At 40.5% G+C, this 20,060-nt stretch overlaps 1 long non-coding RNA gene across 1 annotated transcript in view; it reads right to left on the reverse strand.

Moving 5' to 3' along the window:
* Positions 1-5,901: 5,901 nt before the first annotated feature.
* LOC106726037 overlaps positions 5,902-20,060 on the reverse strand; it is a 79,178-nt gene continuing 65,019 nt past the window's right edge. The window contains exons 2-3 of the long non-coding RNA XR_001362050.1: positions 13,379-13,473; positions 5,902-6,025 (exon numbers count right to left, since the gene is read on the reverse strand). This is a non-coding gene — a long non-coding RNA (uncharacterized LOC106726037). The remainder of the gene's footprint in view (positions 6,026-13,378; positions 13,474-20,060) is intronic.

Genomic DNA, 20,060 nt, shown 5'->3' on the forward strand with positions numbered 1-20,060 from the left:
GGGCCGATCAGGGGGGTTGGGGCTCCGTACCCTGTCACGCACAGAGCATGGCCAATCAGGGGGTTGGGGCGCTGCCCCCTGTCACTCACAGAGCAGGGCCAATCAGGGGTTTGGGGCGCTGCCCCCTGTCACTCACAGAGCAGGGCCCATCAGGGGGTTGGGGCGCCTTCCCCTGTCACGAACAGAGCAGGGCGGATAGGGAGGTTGTGGCCCCGCCCCCTGTCACACACAGAGCTGCAGGGCGATCAGGGGGTTTGGGCGCTGCCCCCTGTCACGCTGATCTGGTGGCAAGAGGCCTCGAGTCTCCGCTGATCCCGGTGCTGGGAGGCATATTACCCTTTTACTATATAGGATAGAGGCCTGGGGGCTGGCTGGTTTGCCCTGAAGGGTGTCCTGGATCAGGGTGGGGGTCCCCACTGGGGTGCCTGGCCAGCCTGGATGAGGGGATGATGGCTGTTTGCAGCTGGTCACACACCCTTCAGGGTGGGGGTCCCCACTGGGGTGCCTGGCCAGCCTGGATGAGGGGATGATGGCTGTTTGCAGCTGGTCACACACCCTTCAGGGTGGGGGTCCCCACTGGGGTGCCTGGCCAGCCTGGATGAGGGGATGATGGCTGTTTGCAGCTGGTCACACACCCTTCAGGGTGGGGGTCCCCACTGGGGTGCCTGGCCAGCCTGGATGAGGGGATGATGGCTGTTTGCAGCTGGTCACACCCCCTTCAGGGTGGGGGTCCCCACTGGGGTGCCTGGCCAGCCTGGATGAGGGGATGATGGCTGTTTGCAGCTGGTCACACCCCCTTCAGGGTGGGGGTCCCCACTGGGGTGCCTGGCCAGCCTGGATGAGGGGATGATGGCTGTTTGCAGCTGGTCACACCCCCTTCAGGGTGGGGGTCCCCACTGGGGTGCCTGGCCAGTCTGGGTGAGGGGCTGAGGGCTGCTTTCAGGCTGGCGGTTGTTGACTGAAGCTCCCAACCGCTCCTTTTTTTTCTCTTTTTTTATTTTATTCTGGGCCAGCTTTAGCTCTGGCTCTAGCTCTGAGGCTTCGTATCTGGTTTGTTTGCCATTCTATAATCGAAACAATGTATAACTTCAGCTCTGAGATCCCGGCAGGTTGAAAGCTGGTTTCTAGGGTTTTGTTTAGCTTCTTATTTACAACATAGTACATAGTTGATTAGATTTGCAACTCAGAGGCCGGCAAGTGAGGCGGGGAACGTTGGAGTCTGCAGTCACTGAAGCAAGGAAGCCTCATGTTCGCTTCCAGCTGCCTGGCTGCCGGCCGCCATCTTGGCTGACAGTTAATTTGCATAAGGATATGCTGATTAGCCAATGGGAAGGGTAGCGGTCGTACGCCAATTACCATGTTTCTCTTTTATTAGTGTAGATAACCAAGATATGGAAGCAACCTAGGTGTCCCTCGATTGACAAATATATAAAGAAATTGTGGTACATATATACAATGGAATATTACTTGGCCATAAAAAAGAATTAAATCTTAGGATTTGCAACAACATGGATGGACCTAGAGGGTATTATGCTAAGTGAAATACATCAGACAGACAAAGACTAATACCATATGATTTCACTTATACATGGAATCTAAAAAATAACAACACAAAACAGAAGCAAACTCATAGATTCAGAGAACAAACTGGTGGTTGCCAGATGGGAGTGGGTTTGGGAGCTGAGTGAAAGGAACCCTGGCCGGGTGGCTCAGTTGGTTGCAACATCATCCTGTACACCAAAAAGGTTTTGGGTTCAATTCCCAGTCAGGTGCATCCAGGAGGCAACGGATCAATGTCTGTCTGTCTGTCTCTCTGTCTGTCTGTCTGTCTCTCTCTCATCAATAAAACATATCCTGGGGTGGGGATTAAAAAAAGGGTACAGGTATTAAGAAGTACAATTTTGCAGTTACAAAATAGTCACATGGATGTAAAGTACAGCATAAGGAGTGTAGTCCATAATATTGTAAGCTGTCAGGTGGTTACTAGACCTATTGGGGGAACACTTCGTGAGTTATATAAATATCTAACCACTATGCTGAACACCTGAAATATCATATTGAATGTCAACATACCTGAAATTTTAAAAATAAATAAAACTCAATACAAAAACAAACCATCCAATTAAAAATAGGAACAAAAGACTTGACTAGATACTTCAAGAAAGAATACAGATGGCAAATAAGCACCTCATAGATGTTCAACACGATTAGTCATTAAGGAGATGCAAACCAAAACCATGAGATACCACTACACACCTAAAAGAACAGCTAAGCTTGAAAAGACTGACCACACCAAGTGTTAGTTAAGTATCTGGAGAACCCAGAACTCCCATACCCTGCTGAAGAGAATATATGGTAAACTATTCCAATCACTTTGGAAAACAATTTGGCAGTTTCTTAAAAAATTAAACATACACTTACCCAGTCGATCCAGCCATTCTACTCCTAGGTATTTATGCAAAATAACTAAAAGCATTTGCCCAAATAAAAGCATTTGTACATGAATGTTCACACAGCTTTATTTGTAAAAGCCAAAATAACACCAAAATCCATCAACAGGTGAATGGATAAATCAACTGTATATTCATGGAATGATTTATACCTGCAACAACATGGATGAATTTCAAGATTAATTATGCTGAATGAAAGCCAGATTTAAAAAAAAGTGTATAAGCTGTATGATTCCATTTATATTACTACAATATTGTAATTTATAATAAGAAATATATACTTGGGCTTCATCCCCGTTTTTGACAAAGAGCTCCTAAAACCCTTGGAATTTCTTATTCTAAACCCGGAATCGTGATTAAGAGTCATAATTTTTAGGAGTCCCGCGCACCCGTGCGCACTTCACCCAGGGTGGGCCCGACCAGCGCGCGCCGGGGGAGGCGGGCAGCCAGCTCACCACGGGGCTCCGAAAAAAAAAGAAGAAAATAAAAAGAGTCATAATTTTTATATTTGTAACAATCCCCTTTCTACCTCACCTAAGTATATTAATGAGGTGACTTTTGGAAGGACCCTAAGTATGGGGGCTGTGCCAGGGGAGCCAGCCATTTGATTAGAGGGTTGGGCCATTCAGTCCCACCCACCCCCAACTGAGGGGCGGGGAAAAGCACTGGAGATTGAGTTTAACACCAATGGTCAATGATTTACTCAATCATGCCTATGTAATTAAGCCTCAATAAAAACCAAAAAGGATTGATTCTGAGAGCTTCCAGGTGGGTGAACCAGAACACATCCTTGTACCAGAAGAGTGATGCACCTGAAACTCTACGAGGCCAGCAGCTCCCTGTTAGAGACCCTGCCATCCTTGGTCCTATGTACTCTTCATCTGGCTGTTCATTTGTATCCTTTAACATCCTTTGTAATAAAGCAGTAATCTAGTAAGTAAATTGGTTTCCTGAGTTCTGTGAGCCATACAAGCTAATCAACCAAACCATTCATTGTAGGGTGTCATGGGCACCTCTCAATTAAAGTTGAGTGGAGCAGAGGGCAGTCTTGTGGGACAACCCCACCTGTGGAATCTGATGCTATCTCCAGGTAGAAAGATATCAGAACTAAGTGCAACTGCAGGACACCCAGCTGGTGTTGCCAAATTGCTTGATGTATAGAAATCCCACCCAGGAGTGAGGCAGTATTGAAGTATTGAGAGTACAGGAGACACAAAAAGGAGTGTTTCTCTTTCACAGTAACATTCTGGGAGATGCAAAGTAATCTGCAGTGACAGAAGGAGATCAATGGCTGCCTGCAGGTGGGGGAGAGACAAGGGGGTGGGGAGGAGGGGAATGACAAAGGGCCATGAGGAAACTTGTGGGTAATGGTATGTCACTATTTTCTTTGTGGCCATGGTCTCATGGGTATATGCATATGTCAGAACTTACACTGTATATTTTTAAATAGTGAGAATTAATTGTATATCAATTATGCCTCAGTAATGCTGTCTAAAAGTAGATCAATGGAGGTGGGTAAAAGCAAAAGATAAATCAGGAGATCACTGAACATTCATTTTAATGTTTAGATTCTAACATGATGGTCAAGTAAGAAATAATTGTTAACCACTAAATATCACAACAGAAGAAATAGATATAAAAAATAAACTTAGGAACTACACAGGCACAGCTCCAAAAGAATATTTACAGAAGGCACAGTTAATGGCATTATAAAAACAGCAAGAAGAAATGCTAACTCAATTCCTTAAAAAGGTTTTCCTCCTACAGAATTCCCTTATCTGAAGGGAATTTGTCCCTACCAACCTATCAGAGAAGGTACCACTTCAAACAGTCTGAACACAGACAGCTCTTCTTCAAGGGGCCTGGCACTCTGGCACAGCAGCCAAACAAGCCCCCAGGGAAGTGGATGGAGCAACAAGCAGAAGCCCCAAGTTCTTCAAGAGCTGGCCCTGGGGAGGTCATTTAATCCCACTAAACCCAAGTCCTTATTTAAAATACGTAGACAATAATATCTGTCTGCTTACAGATATACTGTGATGATACACTTGAAAGCCATAAAGTGGAACACAAAACACTAGACACCATTCCTATGAAAAAATAAATATTTACTTGATAAAAAAATTTCACTACCTCCCTTTTCACTTTAATTAGATAAGATCAAGAAGCCAGTTATCAAAACTACAGTCAGCCAGTAATCACACTGTGATCAATATGAAAAGCTCATAAGCTGTTTACTATATTATTACTTATAATTTATAATTTACACTAAAAATTTATTAAATCTTTGCCCTTTTAAATAAAACAAAAAAGGTTACCTCCTTATTCACAGTACAATAAACATGACTTACATTTTACAAACACAATCTTAAAATTAAGCCAACTGCATATTTTTTAATATAAAATACATCAATAAACACTCAGAAGCTAAAACCTCAATAGTATTTTAACACTTACTAAGGAGCTATGACTTTCTAAACAACACTGATCTCAAAGAATTTTAGAAATTCAAAAAGAATTTTTAGGGTACTCAGAATATACCTGTTATGACCTATGATATCAAGGTTTCATTCTAAAAAAGCTCCAGTTTTTGTTTCTAATTACCTAGTTATCCATAAATTATAATCTTTAAAAAAAACTAGCTAGCATCTTTTCTTTTTGTTAAGAAAGATTAGGACATATTTTTTTTTATCTTATTCTTTTGCATCAATTACTTTTTTATTTTACTTTTTTAAACATATTTTTATTGATTTCAGAAAGGAAGGGAGAGTGAGAGAGAGATAGAAACATCAATGATGAGAGAGAATCACTGATCAGCCATCTCCTGCACACCTCCCACCAGGGATCAAGCAAGCCCACAACCTGGGCATGTGCCCTGACCAGGAATCAACGCAACTTCTGGTTCACAGGTCAACTTCAGGTTCACAGGTCCATGCTCAACCACTGAGCCACACCCTGACAGGCTGTATCAATTATTTGAGAATGGCATTCACCAAACAAATTAACAAGGAAAGTCCAAAATGCATAAAAAATAAATTTGTTCCTAAATTAAACAAAGTATAAGATACAAAATTAAATGATTGGTTCAGTGTGTAAAGAAACCACCGTTACCATATCCTGAAATAGCAAGTCAAACCATGTGAAATTACCACTTTTATTGGTCAAAAATAGGCAAATTTTGTCAATTTCATATGAATGAACAAAACAAAATAAGATCAAGTCAAAACAGCAGTAAAGCTGTGGGATCTGCCAACTGTTCTCTAACATACACGCTACTAAACTTGAATTTCTGTGTTTTTATAAACAAAAAAGCATCCTGATGGCAATACTTCTGACAACTAGAAAATGTGTTCCTGGAAGTTAAGATAAATTAAATGGCTATTTTAGTTCACAATTCCCAATTGTTTGAGCCATGAAAGCAGGAAGAGTAATACCAGATAGTGAAATATCTCAAATTTGTAACTTATGTACCTGACCTCGAATCAAGTCTGGCATCCTATGAGTTCCATTCTTCTGAACATATTCCCACAATAAAACATGATCACCATCAAAGAGGATCAGTCAGGGTTACTAGGTAACTTCATAGAAAATTACCAAAGAAACAAAATCATAAAGCTAATATTGGTATACCAGTTAAAGATGACAAATGAGAACATTTTATACACATAAGCATTTTCTATATATTATGTCATTTACATCCACCTACAACTTTACATGTTGGCATTGCCACCACTTAACAGATAAAGAAATTAGGGCTCAAAAAGTAACTCATCTAAAATGACATGATTAGTAAGTGTAAACACTTAAATTCAAAACCAGTTCATTCAGATGTCAAAGTCTTTGGGGTTTGTTTGTTTTTTAGGTATAACTGACATATTAGTCTCAGGTATACAACATAATTCAGTATCGGTATATACAGTTGATCCTTGAACAATACAGGAGTAGGGGCACCAACTACACACCCCGTAGTCAAAAATCCACAGTTAACTTAAGTTGGCCCTCTGCATACCCAGATTCTCAACTGTGGATGGAAAATACATTTGCTCCTTGAACGTGTGTGTGTTTCTACGTGTAAGTGGACCTGCACAGTTCAAACCCATATTGTTTAAGGGTTAACTGTATTGTAAAATGATAATCACAATAAGTCTAGACAACATCCATCACCATATATGGTTATAAAAAATTTTTTTCTTGTGATGAGGATTTTAAGATCTACTCTCTTAACAACTTTCAAAAACGCAATACAGTATTAGTAACTATAGTCACCATGCTGTAAATTACATCTCCAGGACTTAATTATGTTATAACTGAAATTTGTACATTCTGACTGCCTTCACCTATTTCTCCCACCTCTGGCAACCACTAATCTATTCTTTGTATCTATGAACTTGGTTTTTATCATTGTTGCTATTATTGTTTTTAAATTGCACTTTTAAATAAAATCCTTATTTGTCTTTTTCTGACTTACTTACATTATCACTTAGCATAATGCCCTCAAGTCCATCCACGTTGCCCCAAAGGGCAAGATTTCCTTCTTTTTTTATGGCTAAATAATATTCCATTGTATATATATCACACCTTCTTTATTCACTCCTCCATCGATGATGAGCAGTTAGGTTGTTTTCATATCTTGGGTATTGAAAATAACGTTGCAATGAACATGAGAGTGCAAATATCTTTTCAAATTTGTGTTTTCATTTTCTTCAGAAAAATATCCAGAAGTGGAATTACTGGATCATACAGTAGTGCTATTTTTTAATTTTTTGAGGAACCTCCATATTGTTTGCCATAGTGGCTGCATTGTTTTACACTCCCACCAAGAGTGCACAAGGTTCCCTTTTCTCCACATCCTCACCAACACTTGTTAATTTATATCTTTTTGACAGCAGCCATTTAAATAGGTATGAGCTGATACCTCATTATGGTTTTGATGTGCATTGCCCTGATGATTAGTGATATTGAGCATCCTCATGTACCTGTTGACCATCTGTCTGTATGTCTTCTTTGGAAACAATGTCTACTCAGATCCTCTACCCATTTTTTAGAAAGATTGTTTGGGTTTTTTTGCTATTGATTTGTATGAGTTCTTTATATTTTTTTACATTAACCCCTTATCAGATATATGATTTGAAAATATTTTCTCCCATTGAGTAGGTAGCCTTTTCATTTTGTTGATGGTTTCCTTTGCTGTGCAAAAACTTTCAATCTGATGTAGTCTCACTTGTTTATTTTTGCTTTTATTGCCTTTGCTTTGGAGTCAGACCCAAAATTTTATCTCCAAGACTGATGTCAAGAAGCTTACCACCTATGTTTCCTTCTAGGAGTTTTATGGTTCAGGTCTTTAATCCTTTTGTATTAATTTTTGTGTATGGTGTAAGATAGTAGTCTAGTTTCACTGTTTTGCATGAGGCTGTCCAGTTTTCCCAACACCATTTATTGCAGATACTATCCTTTCCCCCACTGTGTGTTCTTGGCTCTTTGGTTGTAAATTAATTGACCGTAAAGTATGGGTTTATTTCTCGGCTCTCTATTCTGTTCCATTGATCTGTGTCTATTTTTATGCCAATGCCATACTGTTTTGATTACTATAGTTTTGTAATATAGTTCTTTTGTATGTGTTTTTTCAAGAGTGCTTTGGCTATCTGGAGACTTCTGTGGTTCCCTACAAATTTTAGGACTTTTTGTGTTATTTCTGTTTAAAATGCATTTGGAATAATTCTTCCCATCCAATTCAAAACCAGTTTTCTCAAATGCCATTTTTTATTATTATTTTTTAAAGGAGAGAGAGACAGAAACATCAATGATGAGAGATAATCATTGATTGGCTGCCTCCTGCACACCCCCTGCTGGGGATCGAGCCCGAAACCCAGGCATATGCCCTTGACCGGAATGGAACCTGGGACTCTTCAGTCCTCAGGCTGATGCTCTATCCACTGAGCCAAACCAGCTAGGGCTCAGATGCCATTTTTTTTTTCCTTTTTAATCCTCACCTGAGGATATACTTATTGGTTTTAAAGAGAGGAAGGGGGGAAGAGAGAGAAGGGGAAAGAGGAGAGAGAGGGAGAGAGGGAAAGAGAGAGAGAGAGAACATCGATTGGTTACCTCCGATACATGTCCCAACCTAGGTATGTGCCCTGACTGGGAATTGAACCTGCAACCTTTTGGTGTATGGGACAATGTTCCAACTAACAGAGCAACCCGGCCAGAGCAGATGCCAGTCTTTTAATGTTTCTCCAATGAAGATCCTGTATCAGCAGCATCATTTGAGTATCCTTTGTCTGTTTGATACTCTGAATATTACTTTTAAAAATCTTCAGCAGTTCATCAAGATTTTATCCTCCAAAAGGTACAAACTTCCATTTATAAAATAAGTAAGTATGGGATGTAATGTACAACATGACTATAGCTAACACTGCTGTATGATATGTAGGAAAATTTTAAGAGAGTAAATCCTATGAGCTCACATCACAAGGAGGAATTTTATTTCCTTTTTTCTTTTCTTCTTTTTATTTTTATTATATCTATATGAGAAGATCAATACTAACTGAATCTATTATGATAATCATTTCACAATATATGTACATTACACCATCATGCTGTACACCTTAAACTTATATAGTGATGTATATCAATTACTTCTCAATGAAACTGTAAATAAAGATTATTATCCGCCCTAACTGGTTTGGCTCAGTGGATAGAGCGGCCTGCGGACTCAAGGGTCCCAGGTTCGATTCCGGTCAGGGGCATGTGCCTTGGTTGCGGGCACGTCCCCGGTGGGGAGTGTGCAGGAGGCAGCTGATCGGTGTTTCTCTCTCATCGATGTTTTTAACTCTCTATCCCTCTCCCTTCCTCTCTGTGGGGAATCAATAAAATATATTTAAAAAAAAAAAGATTATTATCCTTTTACAAATGATGGGAATGAGAAGCAAGGATTTAAGTGGGTTTTGCTCAAAAACTTAAGACTATATTTTTTAGTATTTGAACATAAAATTTTCTATTAATTGCTAAACTTACATTTCCTCTACTATGCTACTCTGCCCTACCAAACATACAGCACTAGTTGATAAAACCACTAATATGTAATTAAAGTAGGAATGCACACAAGTATTAAATTATATATTTGTATAAATTTTTAAGCATTCTACTTACAAAAAAACTGTTGAAAAACTGTTCTACGTCAAGAGACCTAGAAATTATTCTAGTAAAACCATCTAGAGACACTGTCTTGTCAAATAACTATCCCAGGCAATTGGAACCAGTACTTGAGATTTCCTCAATTCTACACTGCTAACCATCATAAAAATAAGAAAGTATTTGAAAATTATTTAGCAGAAACCAATAAGCATAATATATGACTTATCTATCTATCTATCTATCTATCTATCTATCTATCTATGTATATATATATAAAAAAGGCTAATATGCAAAGTGTCCCCACGGCAATTCGACCGAGAGACTGGGAGTTCGATTGCTTGCTATGACATGTGCTGACCACCAGGGGGCAGCACGGAACAAAGGAAGGCCCTGATCAGTCCTGATCGCCAGCCAGCCCTAGGGACCTACCCATGCATGAATTTTGTGCACTGGGCTTCTAGTATCTATAATAATAAAAGTATAATATGCTAATTAGACCAGACATCCTTCTGGATGACCTTCCGGACAAAGCCGCAGGGGCCAAAGCAGAGCTGGCCACTGCGGCAGTGGGGGCAAAGGCAGCTGTCGCGGCAGCGGGGGCCAAGCCCCTTGCACAAATATCATGCATCAGGCCTCTAGTTATTATATAAAAGCCTAATATGCCAAGTGTCCGACTGATCAGTCAACTGTTCGGTTGACCTCTCGACCAGTCACTATGACATGCACTGACCACCAGAGCGCAGACGCTCCAATCGTTAAGTTAGCTTGCTGCTGGGGTCTGGCCGATTGGGTGAGACCGGCCAGACATGCTCTGGAGCACTCCAGTGGTCCCTCTCCAGCCAGCCAGCCCCGAATGGCTCTGATGGGTGCTGGGCGAGACGGCCCCAATTGGGACTGGGCAAGATGGGCTGAACACACCCTGAAGCCCTCCAGCGGTCCCTCCCTAGCCTCTAAAATATTTCTTCTAATTAATTGCCTTTCATAGTGCATGAATCTGTGCACCAGGTCTCTAGTATTATTATACTAGAGGCCCGATGCAAGAAATTCAGGCAAGGGGCTTGGTCCCTGCTGCCACAGCAGCTGCCTGGGCCCCCGCCACTGCAGGGGCCGGGGCCTCTGCCACCTCTGCCTCGGCCTCCTCGTCTAAGTAGCATATTACACTTTTATTATTATAGATAAAACATGCCAATGCATTCTAAGATACAGACAGCAAGGAAACAAAACAATCTAAACTCATCCAAAGCCAAATAATAGTTACAATGAATTTAACAAATAATTTTGTTTGCCCTCCTAGGATTAAGAGGATATCTTGATGTTGTTTCAGATAGTCTTTTTCTTTATATGTCTGTTGAGTATCCCTTTGTCTGTTTGAATGCCTTCCAATTTCTTTTTCTAAAATATGTTATTGATTTTTAGAAAGAGAGGAAGGGAGAGAGAGAAACATCAATGTGAGAAACATCGGTTAGCTGCCTCCCACATGCCCCCTACTTGGGGTCAAACCCAAAACACAGGCATGTGTCCTGACTTGGAATCAAACTGGCAACCTCTCAGTGCATGGACATGGAATGATGCTTTACCAACTGAGCCACATGGGCCAGGGCTGTCTTCTACTTTCTTTTTTTTTTTAATTTATCTTTATTGTTGAGAGTATTACAGAAGTTCCCTTTTTTCCCCATTAACCCCCTCCAACACCCTCTTCCTATCCTACCCCCAAGCCTTTACCAATCTATTGTCTGTGTCCATGGGTTATGCATATATGCACATAAATTCTTTGGTTAATCTCCCCCCACCCAACCTCTCCAGCCCCCTATTTTGTTCATTAGTTTTATTTTGTTCATTAGATTCCACATATGAGTGCGATCATGTGATACTTGTCTTTCTCTGACAGGCTTATTTTGCTTAGTGTCTTCTACTTTCTTCAGGTGAAAGTTTAGATTATTCTTTTAAAACTGTTTCTGCCCAGCTGGCATGGCTCAGTGGTTGAGTGCTGACCTATGAACCAGGAGGTCATGGTTGGATTCCCAGTCAGGCCTGGATTGCAGGCTCGATCCCAGTGTGGGGCTTGCCGGGAGGCAGCCAATCAATGATTCTCTCTCATCATTGATGTTTCCATCTTTCTCTTCCTGTCCCTTCCTCTCTGAAATCAATAAAAATATATTTTTTTTAAAAACTTAGTTTCTAATATAAGCCTTTAACACTGTAAATTTCCCCCTTGAAGTACTGTTTTAGGTATATCCCATGAATTTTGGTATGTTGTTTTTCATTTTCATTCAATTCAAAATATTTTCTAATTTCCCTTGAGACTTCCGCTTTGACCCATGGGTTTTCAGAATGTTATATTTAATTTCAAAATATCTGGAGATTTCCCAGTTATCTAGTACTGATTTCTTATTTAATTCCATTGTAGTCAAAGAATACAGACATATTCCTAAAAAAATTATCTGCAAAGTAAAATTATGGGAATTAAATTCACTTTTCCAACAGTAAATTAATGTAATGATATTCCCAAGGCTAAGGTGAGATAGGATTAGAGATCAAGTGTTCCAGCATCCTTTCCTCTAAAGGATACATTGGCACACTGGATTAAAAAAAAATGTTCTCTCTCAATACTCATCTCAAAACCAAAAAAACCTTTTTGTTATTCTCCTTCTACCCTTTAAAATAAAGGGGAAAAAGAACAATTCCACATACATCATCTCATTTGGTTTTTACAACTCTATAAAACATGCAAGACAAATAATGGCATTTTATACATGAGGAAAGTGGACCTCAGAGAAAGAACTTGTTTTATTTGTCTGCTATGTCTCATTACTCTTAAATTACCCTTCAAAGATAGAGCAATATAGACCATTTAAATCTTTAAGTAATTCAAAACCTTATTATCCACTGTTGGAATCACCATCATTTTAGTTCAGAGTAAGCGACAGAAAAAACTGACTAGGCTTAAGTTTTATCATCTTGACTTCTCATACCCATTCATTATTAACAAAGTTCAGATAATAAAGAACTGGTTAAACCTCAGGACATAAAAAGTAAACAGGCAAAATATATAGCCATATTTGTTGTTCACATAAAAATTAATATGATGACTATATAAAACTAGAGGCCCAGTGCATGAAATTCATGCACGAGGGGGGAGGGTCCCCTCAGCCCAGCTTGCACCCTCTCCAATCCAGGACCCCTTAGGAGATGTCCGACTGCCGGTTTAGGCCCAATCCCGGGGATCGGGCCTAAACTGCCAGTCGGACATCCCTCTCACAATCTTGGACCGCTGATTCCTAGTTGGCCTGGTCACCCCTAACCGTGCCCTGCTGCTGGCCAGGTTGCCCCCAACTGCCCCCTCCCTGCCTGCCTGGTGGCTCCTAACTGCATCTCTTGCTGGCCTGGTCACCCATTACTGCTCCCCCTACCAGCCTGGTCACCCCAACTGCCCCCTCTGCCAGCCTGGTCGCCCCTCACAGCCCCCCCACCAGCGTGGTCACTCCACACAGCCTGCTGTTCAGTCATTTGGTCGTCCCTCACTAACACCCCTGCTGGCCTGGTCGTAGGAAGCCATCTTGTGAGGATGTGAGGGTTAATCTGCATATTACCTCTATTATATAGGATTTTCTTTCAAATTCTTACTGTTGATTAGGATATAAAGATCTATTATTCTTAAAATTTATATATTAAAATACATTAATATCAGTATTTTGATGTATTAAAATATTTATCCTGTTTTGTTTCAAATTAAAATTCTAAACTATAACATTACATAAATTAAATGGCTTTTAAGGGTAAAAGTCATACACTCTTACCGTGTAAGTGTTGACTTAGGAGTTGCAGAAATTTCCCTCAGGCAGCATCACCACTTTGGCCCAGGTTTCAGTAGTAACAGCAATCAAAATTAAAACTAAAAAGAAAACAAAATTAAATACTGGCAAGCAAAATGCATTCAAATCTTCAAAAAAGTCTTAAATTCAAATTTCACATTTCAACAATTTCATCAAGGGAGCTCTAATCCCGGAAGTAGTTTTTAAATTAAAACAAGCAGCTAATAAGGTATGTGAATTCCTGTATAATTCCAACTCCCTGCCCTAGAGTAAGCTCTAAAATTAACTTCAAAGAATTAGAGTAAATAATAGCCAAAGGGCAGAAAAATAAAAAGCCAAGCATATTGTCAGTTTATTCAACTGAAATGCTCATTTCACTTACCCAACAACAACCCATGTATTTTAGGTTTTGTTATTGCTCAAAAAGAATATAATACTGATACTTCACACAAGAATTCTATCAGATATGAACATTTGCATTAATTTCACACACAAAAAATTTAAATTCAATAAAAATCTTGACAATCACTATATACATATTTTAATAGTATATAATATGGAGATAAAATAGTAACAAAGATTGAATACCTGCTGAATTGACCCTATAAAGTGTTTCCAGGATAACTGACATTAACAGGGAACTTATAGAGCAATCTGATATTGTTTACCATGTGCTGGGGCTGTGAAGTACCAAAAAAATACAATATGATTTCTTCCCTAAGGAGAGCTGTGGTTAAAAGAGTACATACAAGAAAAATTTAATGACTAAGCATTTATTCATTCAGCAAAACTTTACCAAGCACCTTGTGTAAGTCAGCTCCCCTTTAAACACTGCAAACAAAAAAACAAATAAGGAAATGCATGTTCATGAAACAACTCAGTATCATGAATGTAACTAATTATAATATAACTAAAGGCCCGATGCACGAAAATTCGTGCAAGAGTAGGCCTTCCTTCCCCCCGGCTGCTGGCTCCGGCTTCCAGCCGGCACCAGGACCCGGGCTTCTCTCCTCCGCCCGCCGGGAGACACCCAGGACCCTGGCTGCTTCCCTCCTCCAGCTGCCAGCCAGCAGGCACCCAGGACCCGGGCTGGGTTCCCTCGGGCCAACCGAAGGCACCAGGGACTGGGCTGGCTTCCCTCCAGCCCCAGCAGAGGAAGGAAAAGGTGTGCAATTTCCACAGGAAAGAAAAGCAGCTTTCAGTCTACTAAAGAGAACTATCTGGACATGCATGAATTGTATGTAGGCCTTTACATAATGAGAACCTACACAGTCAAGACTGTCAACATCTTTTTGAAACTATGGCAAAAATAGAAAGATCATTCAATGACACTAATTTATACACGTCCTATTAGTTTGTTTATTTAAAATTAAAAGCAGTACCTAATTTTCTTCCCTTTCCTTAGGAACAGCTGTAGGGCACGCTCTTAATTATACAAAGTAGAAGAAAAAATGTGGGTTTTTCCTAAGTAATTTGCATAAGTGATCACTTTATTTCCAAATACAGAGAACTGTCCCTGGATTTTAGATTATCCAGGCCAAATTTTACTTCTCCTGGATCATCTTATTTGCATGATTATGAAAGTAACCAACACTATTCACTTCACTTTAGAGGTGATTATATCTAGATGACTGTGTTTTCTGGATAACCATTTATGTTAAGCAACATGTATTAACTCTTCCTTTGGGTAACACAACTATGAGTTTCCCAATTTTGTAAAAGGCTATGTAACTATTATTTTGTTATTATCACTTGGTGAATGCTTTACTCAGGACTAAGCACAGTGCCAATGTGACATATATTTTATATTTAACTTAATCTTCATAGGGCACGTAATATCTCCATGTAAAAGCAAGGAAATTGAAGACCGGAAGGTGACTTACCCAGGATAACACACAGCTTGGAAGGGGTTGGCTTAAGACAGGTCTGTAGCCAGTCACTCATTTTAGTTACTGTGTTAGATGGGCTCCTTTTGGGCATGCACACATGAATTTTTCTTTCCTACTCTACTGCTAACATGTCTAACATAATTCATAAGCCTATATTTATGTAGTTTATAGTTATAAGCTATAACCATAAAGGTCTTAAAAGAATTAACCAGATTTTCTGAGTATGTTGCCTAATTTTATGGGGCAAACTTTCCTTTAGCTCCTCTGAAATTACAGATTAAGTTTAGTAAGTGTGAAACCCAGCACCTCTACAAAGAGGTGTCATGTAGCAAGCACAGGGGAACACATTTATTTGCAATGCCAGAATTCAAATTCTGTTTATGTCCCCATGGTTAAGCTCTGAGTGGTGCTGAAAATGCTCCTCTGCGGCTATAGTCTAGGAGCAGAGTTGTCATGTAATTTCCTACCCATGGGCTTGCATCCATGATGCTCCCCCATAAGAATGCCCTCTTTTATTCTAGTTTCCACACATCCAAATTGTCTCTTGACTTCAGAATACAACCTAGTTCAGCCTCCTTCGTCCACCCACTTTCACTGCTCTCTCTGCTTGACAAACACTTATTTTATTGTGGAAATGTGTCAGGCATTATTGTGTGTGGCCCTACCCTGCAAAATCAAAGTCCAGTCCTGCACCCAAAAGAACCTCTTGGTCCTCCAGAAGAAAAGTCATACAAACAAGGGATTAGTATTCAATGTGGTAAAGGTATATACATGGTATCAAGAGCGAGAGGAAGGCCCAGCTGCCACTGGAGACAGGTGTGGCAAGGAAGGATTCGGAGTCCTGGTAACACTGGAGCCTTAATTCAGATGACAGAAGATGAAGACCTAAAATAAGACAGGCCCTAGCCCGTTTGGCTCAGTGGATAGAGCGTCAGCCTGCAGACTGAAGGGCCCCAGGTTCGATTCCGGTCAAGGGCACATGCCAGGGTTGCAGGCTCGATGCCCAGTAGGGGGCGTGCAGGAGGCAGCCAATCAATGATTCTCATCATTGATGTTTCCATTTCTCTCTCCCTCTCCCTTCCTCTCTGAAATCAATAAAAATATATTTAAAAAAATAATAAGACGGGATAATTTCTTAAAGGGAAGAACTTGATATATCTGTTGGATGATGAAGTGGATGGGATGCTGAGATGTGTCAGGGTGGAGTTAAGGAACACTAAGGCAGCACAGTCTGGCTGACCTCCCCTTTACAGATGGACAGTGTCCAACATGACAGCCTCCAGCCACACAGGGCACTTGAAATGCGGTTGGGGTGACTAAGAAACTGAATTTTTTATTTCATTTTAATTAATGTTAATTTAAATAGCAATCTGTGGCTAGCAGCTATTGTATTGGACAGTGCAGCTCTTAAGGTGTCAGGCTTGAGATAATGAGTTGAAGGGGTTATTACCAATATCTGAGAAAAGAATACCAAGATGAAGAGCATAGAGACACTCAAATATTTGTTGGGGGAAAAATGAATAGGTAATGAAGAAAGGAACAAACTGGTTGATCTTTAAGGACTCCTCCCTTTAAAATCCCATCATACAGGTACCTATCCTTGCTCATTTAAGTTTCAAATAAGGTCTTCAATACGGTGGCACCAAAATGTACTCATGTTGTCTCCAGATCTCACTCTAATTCTTAAAACATTACTACTAAATTAAAATTCCTCATGTTAGTATATAAGAAAAGAAAAACTCTATCTGGAAACCATGGCAAGTTATAACTTAAGGAATAATCACAAACCAACAATAATCAAGCCAGGATAAATAACTGTCTAGTAAAATATGTCTACTTCAGGGAGGGAGGGAGGGAGGGGAGGACTAGAGAGCTTTATGATGAGTTCAGGTAATTTCAAATGAACTACAGACCATTCACCTCCTAAGCAGTTCAGTTTATATTCTGTTTACATGCCTGTGTCCTCTGTTGAGAGAAATGACTGAATATACCTCATGATATATCTTCTTTTACTCGATAGAGCATTTTAAAAGGTCAATGATAATAAAGTTTTCCCTAGTAATATGCCCTTTAATCTTAGTTATCCACAACAAAGTCAATATGAAATAAAAAAATTCTGTGCTATGAAAACGCTTAATCTGAGAACAGGTTGTGCCTAAATGACTCATTGTTAATCTGGCAATATCCTCCTAATCTGATTATGTTAAGATTTGTTTACTATTTTGGTCCTTGCCTGTCTCTCTTAAGCTTCTGAATTCCAGTTTTTATAAATAAGAGGCTAGCATATTACAACATTCACACATGTTTCAGATATCTGTTTATCCCCTGATTTTCCAGTGCTACCTCCTTAACCAGACTCAAATTCTAAGTTCCTCTCTAACCATGAGATCATGCATTCATGTTCTTACTTATTCACATATGAAGCTCTGTTTACAAGATTATTAGACACTTTAGAACCTGAAGCTCTATTAGCTTCAGAGAAACATATCCCATCAGAACATATAATATGAATGTTTTTAGCAAGAAGTATATATCTAACCCCATGATAAAACAGCAATCTTTGTGCTTCCCTCCTTGGCCTCTCAGGCTGGTGGTTATCTGAGCTTCAATTCCTATTGCTAGAACAGTCCCACATCTTTTATATCAGAGCCTGAAGAACACTCTTACTGGCCCCACTATTCAACTTAACCTATAAGTGAGCTCTTATGTAGAAGGTGAGGCAAAAACAATGTTAAGTAATAAGACAAGGTCTTGGTCCCAGAGAGCTTTAGCTGGTGGGACAGAGTAAACAAACACAAGAGATCTAAAACAAGTAGCAGAAAAGACATTGCTATAAGTCAAACAAAAATAATGTTAGCCAGCTGACACCCACGGAACACCCAAGTGCATCAATCTCAGCTGATACCCATTCAGTTAAGAACTGAGAAAACACATTAACCATACTATGAGAGCGTAGGTGAAGAAAACGTCTCCCAGTTTTGAATAATTTGTTCATCCTATATAATAAAGAGCTAATATGCTAATTAGACCCAACAGCAGAAAAACCGTCTGGATGACCTTCCGGACAAAGCTTGGGCTGCGAGGGCTGCGGGGGCTGAGCCCCTTGCACGAATTTCATGCATCAGGCCTCTAATTTAAAATAACTTATCACGGAGAGACCAAGATGGCGGCATAGGTAAACACCGAAGACTGCTGCCGCAAACAACCACTTCAAAAATACAACTAAAAGACGGAACGGACATCACCCAGAACCACAGTCGTGTGGGGTGTATAGGAGGCAGTCAATCGATGATTCTCTCTCGTCATTGATGTTTCTGTATCTCTCTCCCTCTCTTCTCCTCTCTGGAATCAATAAAAATATATTTAAAAAAATAATTTATCACAGACATAAATATAAGGGTCATAAAACACTATTTTCTTTCCTTTTTTAATCCTCACACGAGGATATGGTTGTTGTTTTTATTGATTTTTAGAGAAAGAGGAAGAGAGAGAGAGAGAAACATCGACCTGAGAGACATTGATCCACTGCCTCCAGTACACGCCTGGAATGTGGATCAAACCTGCAACCTGTGCCCTAACTGGGAATCAAACCCACAACCTTTTAGTGTATAGGACAACGCTCCAATCAACAGAGCCACCCAGCCAGGGTTAAAACACTATTTTCTTTCCCTTTGCTTAATGAACAATAACTGCTCAGAAAATATGAAGAACAATCACTTCCTGATATAATACCACTTTGCAGAGATGCATGGATGGCCAGTACCTCTGGGTAAAACAGTCCCTGGCCAGAGAATCTATTGGCCCAGATACAACCACTCATCAATCCAACCAGACATTTACTGTCTTCCTGTGCATGAGCGATTCAATCATGGACCAGACAAAAGTGAAGCTATTTACAGAAAGTCACCAGGCTCCAAGTTGGAAAATGCTCTCCAGCAAGAAAGACACAGGCAAAGAGCCACAAGAGAAGACTAGTTCCAGCTGCAATACACAAGACTTAAAATCTGCATGTGGAACAAAGTGACAACACGAGACTGATTACTATCCTTTGAGATGCACAAAGTATGCAAAGTTAATCTACACTAATAAAAGAGAAACATGGTAATTAGCGTACGACCGCTACCCTTCCCATTGACTAATCAGCATATCCTTATGCAAATTAACTGTCAGCCAAGATGGCGGCCAGCAGCCAGGCAGCTGGAAGCGAACATGAGGCTTGCTTGCTCCAGTGACTGCAGACTACAACGTTCCCCACCTGACTTGCCGGCCTCTGAGTTGCAACTCTAAGCAACTATGTACTATGTTGCAAATAAGAAGCTAAACAAAACCCCAGAAACCAGCTTTCAGCCTGCCAGGATCTCAGAGCTGAAGTTATACATTGTTTCGATTATAGAACGGCAAACAAACCAGATACGAAGCCTCAGAGCTAGAGCCAGAGCTAAAGCTGGCCCAGAATAAAATAAAAAAAAGAGAAAAAAAAGGAGCGGTTGGGAGCTTCAGTCAACAACCGCCAACCTGAAAGCAGCCCTCAGCCCCTCACCCAGACTGGCCAGGCACCCCAGTGGGGACCCCCACCCTGAAGAGGGTGTGGCCAACTGCAAACAGCCATCAGCCCCTCACCCAGGCTGGAACAGGCACTCAAGCGGGACCCCCACCCTAATCCTGGACACCCTTCAGGGCAAACCAGCTGGCCCCCACCCATGCACCAGGCCTCTATCCTATATAGTAAAAGGGTAATATGCCTCCCAGCACCAGGATCAGCGGAGCCGCGAGGCCTC

The sequence above is a fragment of the Myotis brandtii genome, unplaced genomic scaffold (genome assembly GCF_000412655.1).
Source record: "Myotis brandtii unplaced genomic scaffold, ASM41265v1 scaffold216, whole genome shotgun sequence".
NCBI lineage: Eukaryota > Metazoa > Chordata > Mammalia > Chiroptera > Vespertilionidae > Myotis > Myotis brandtii.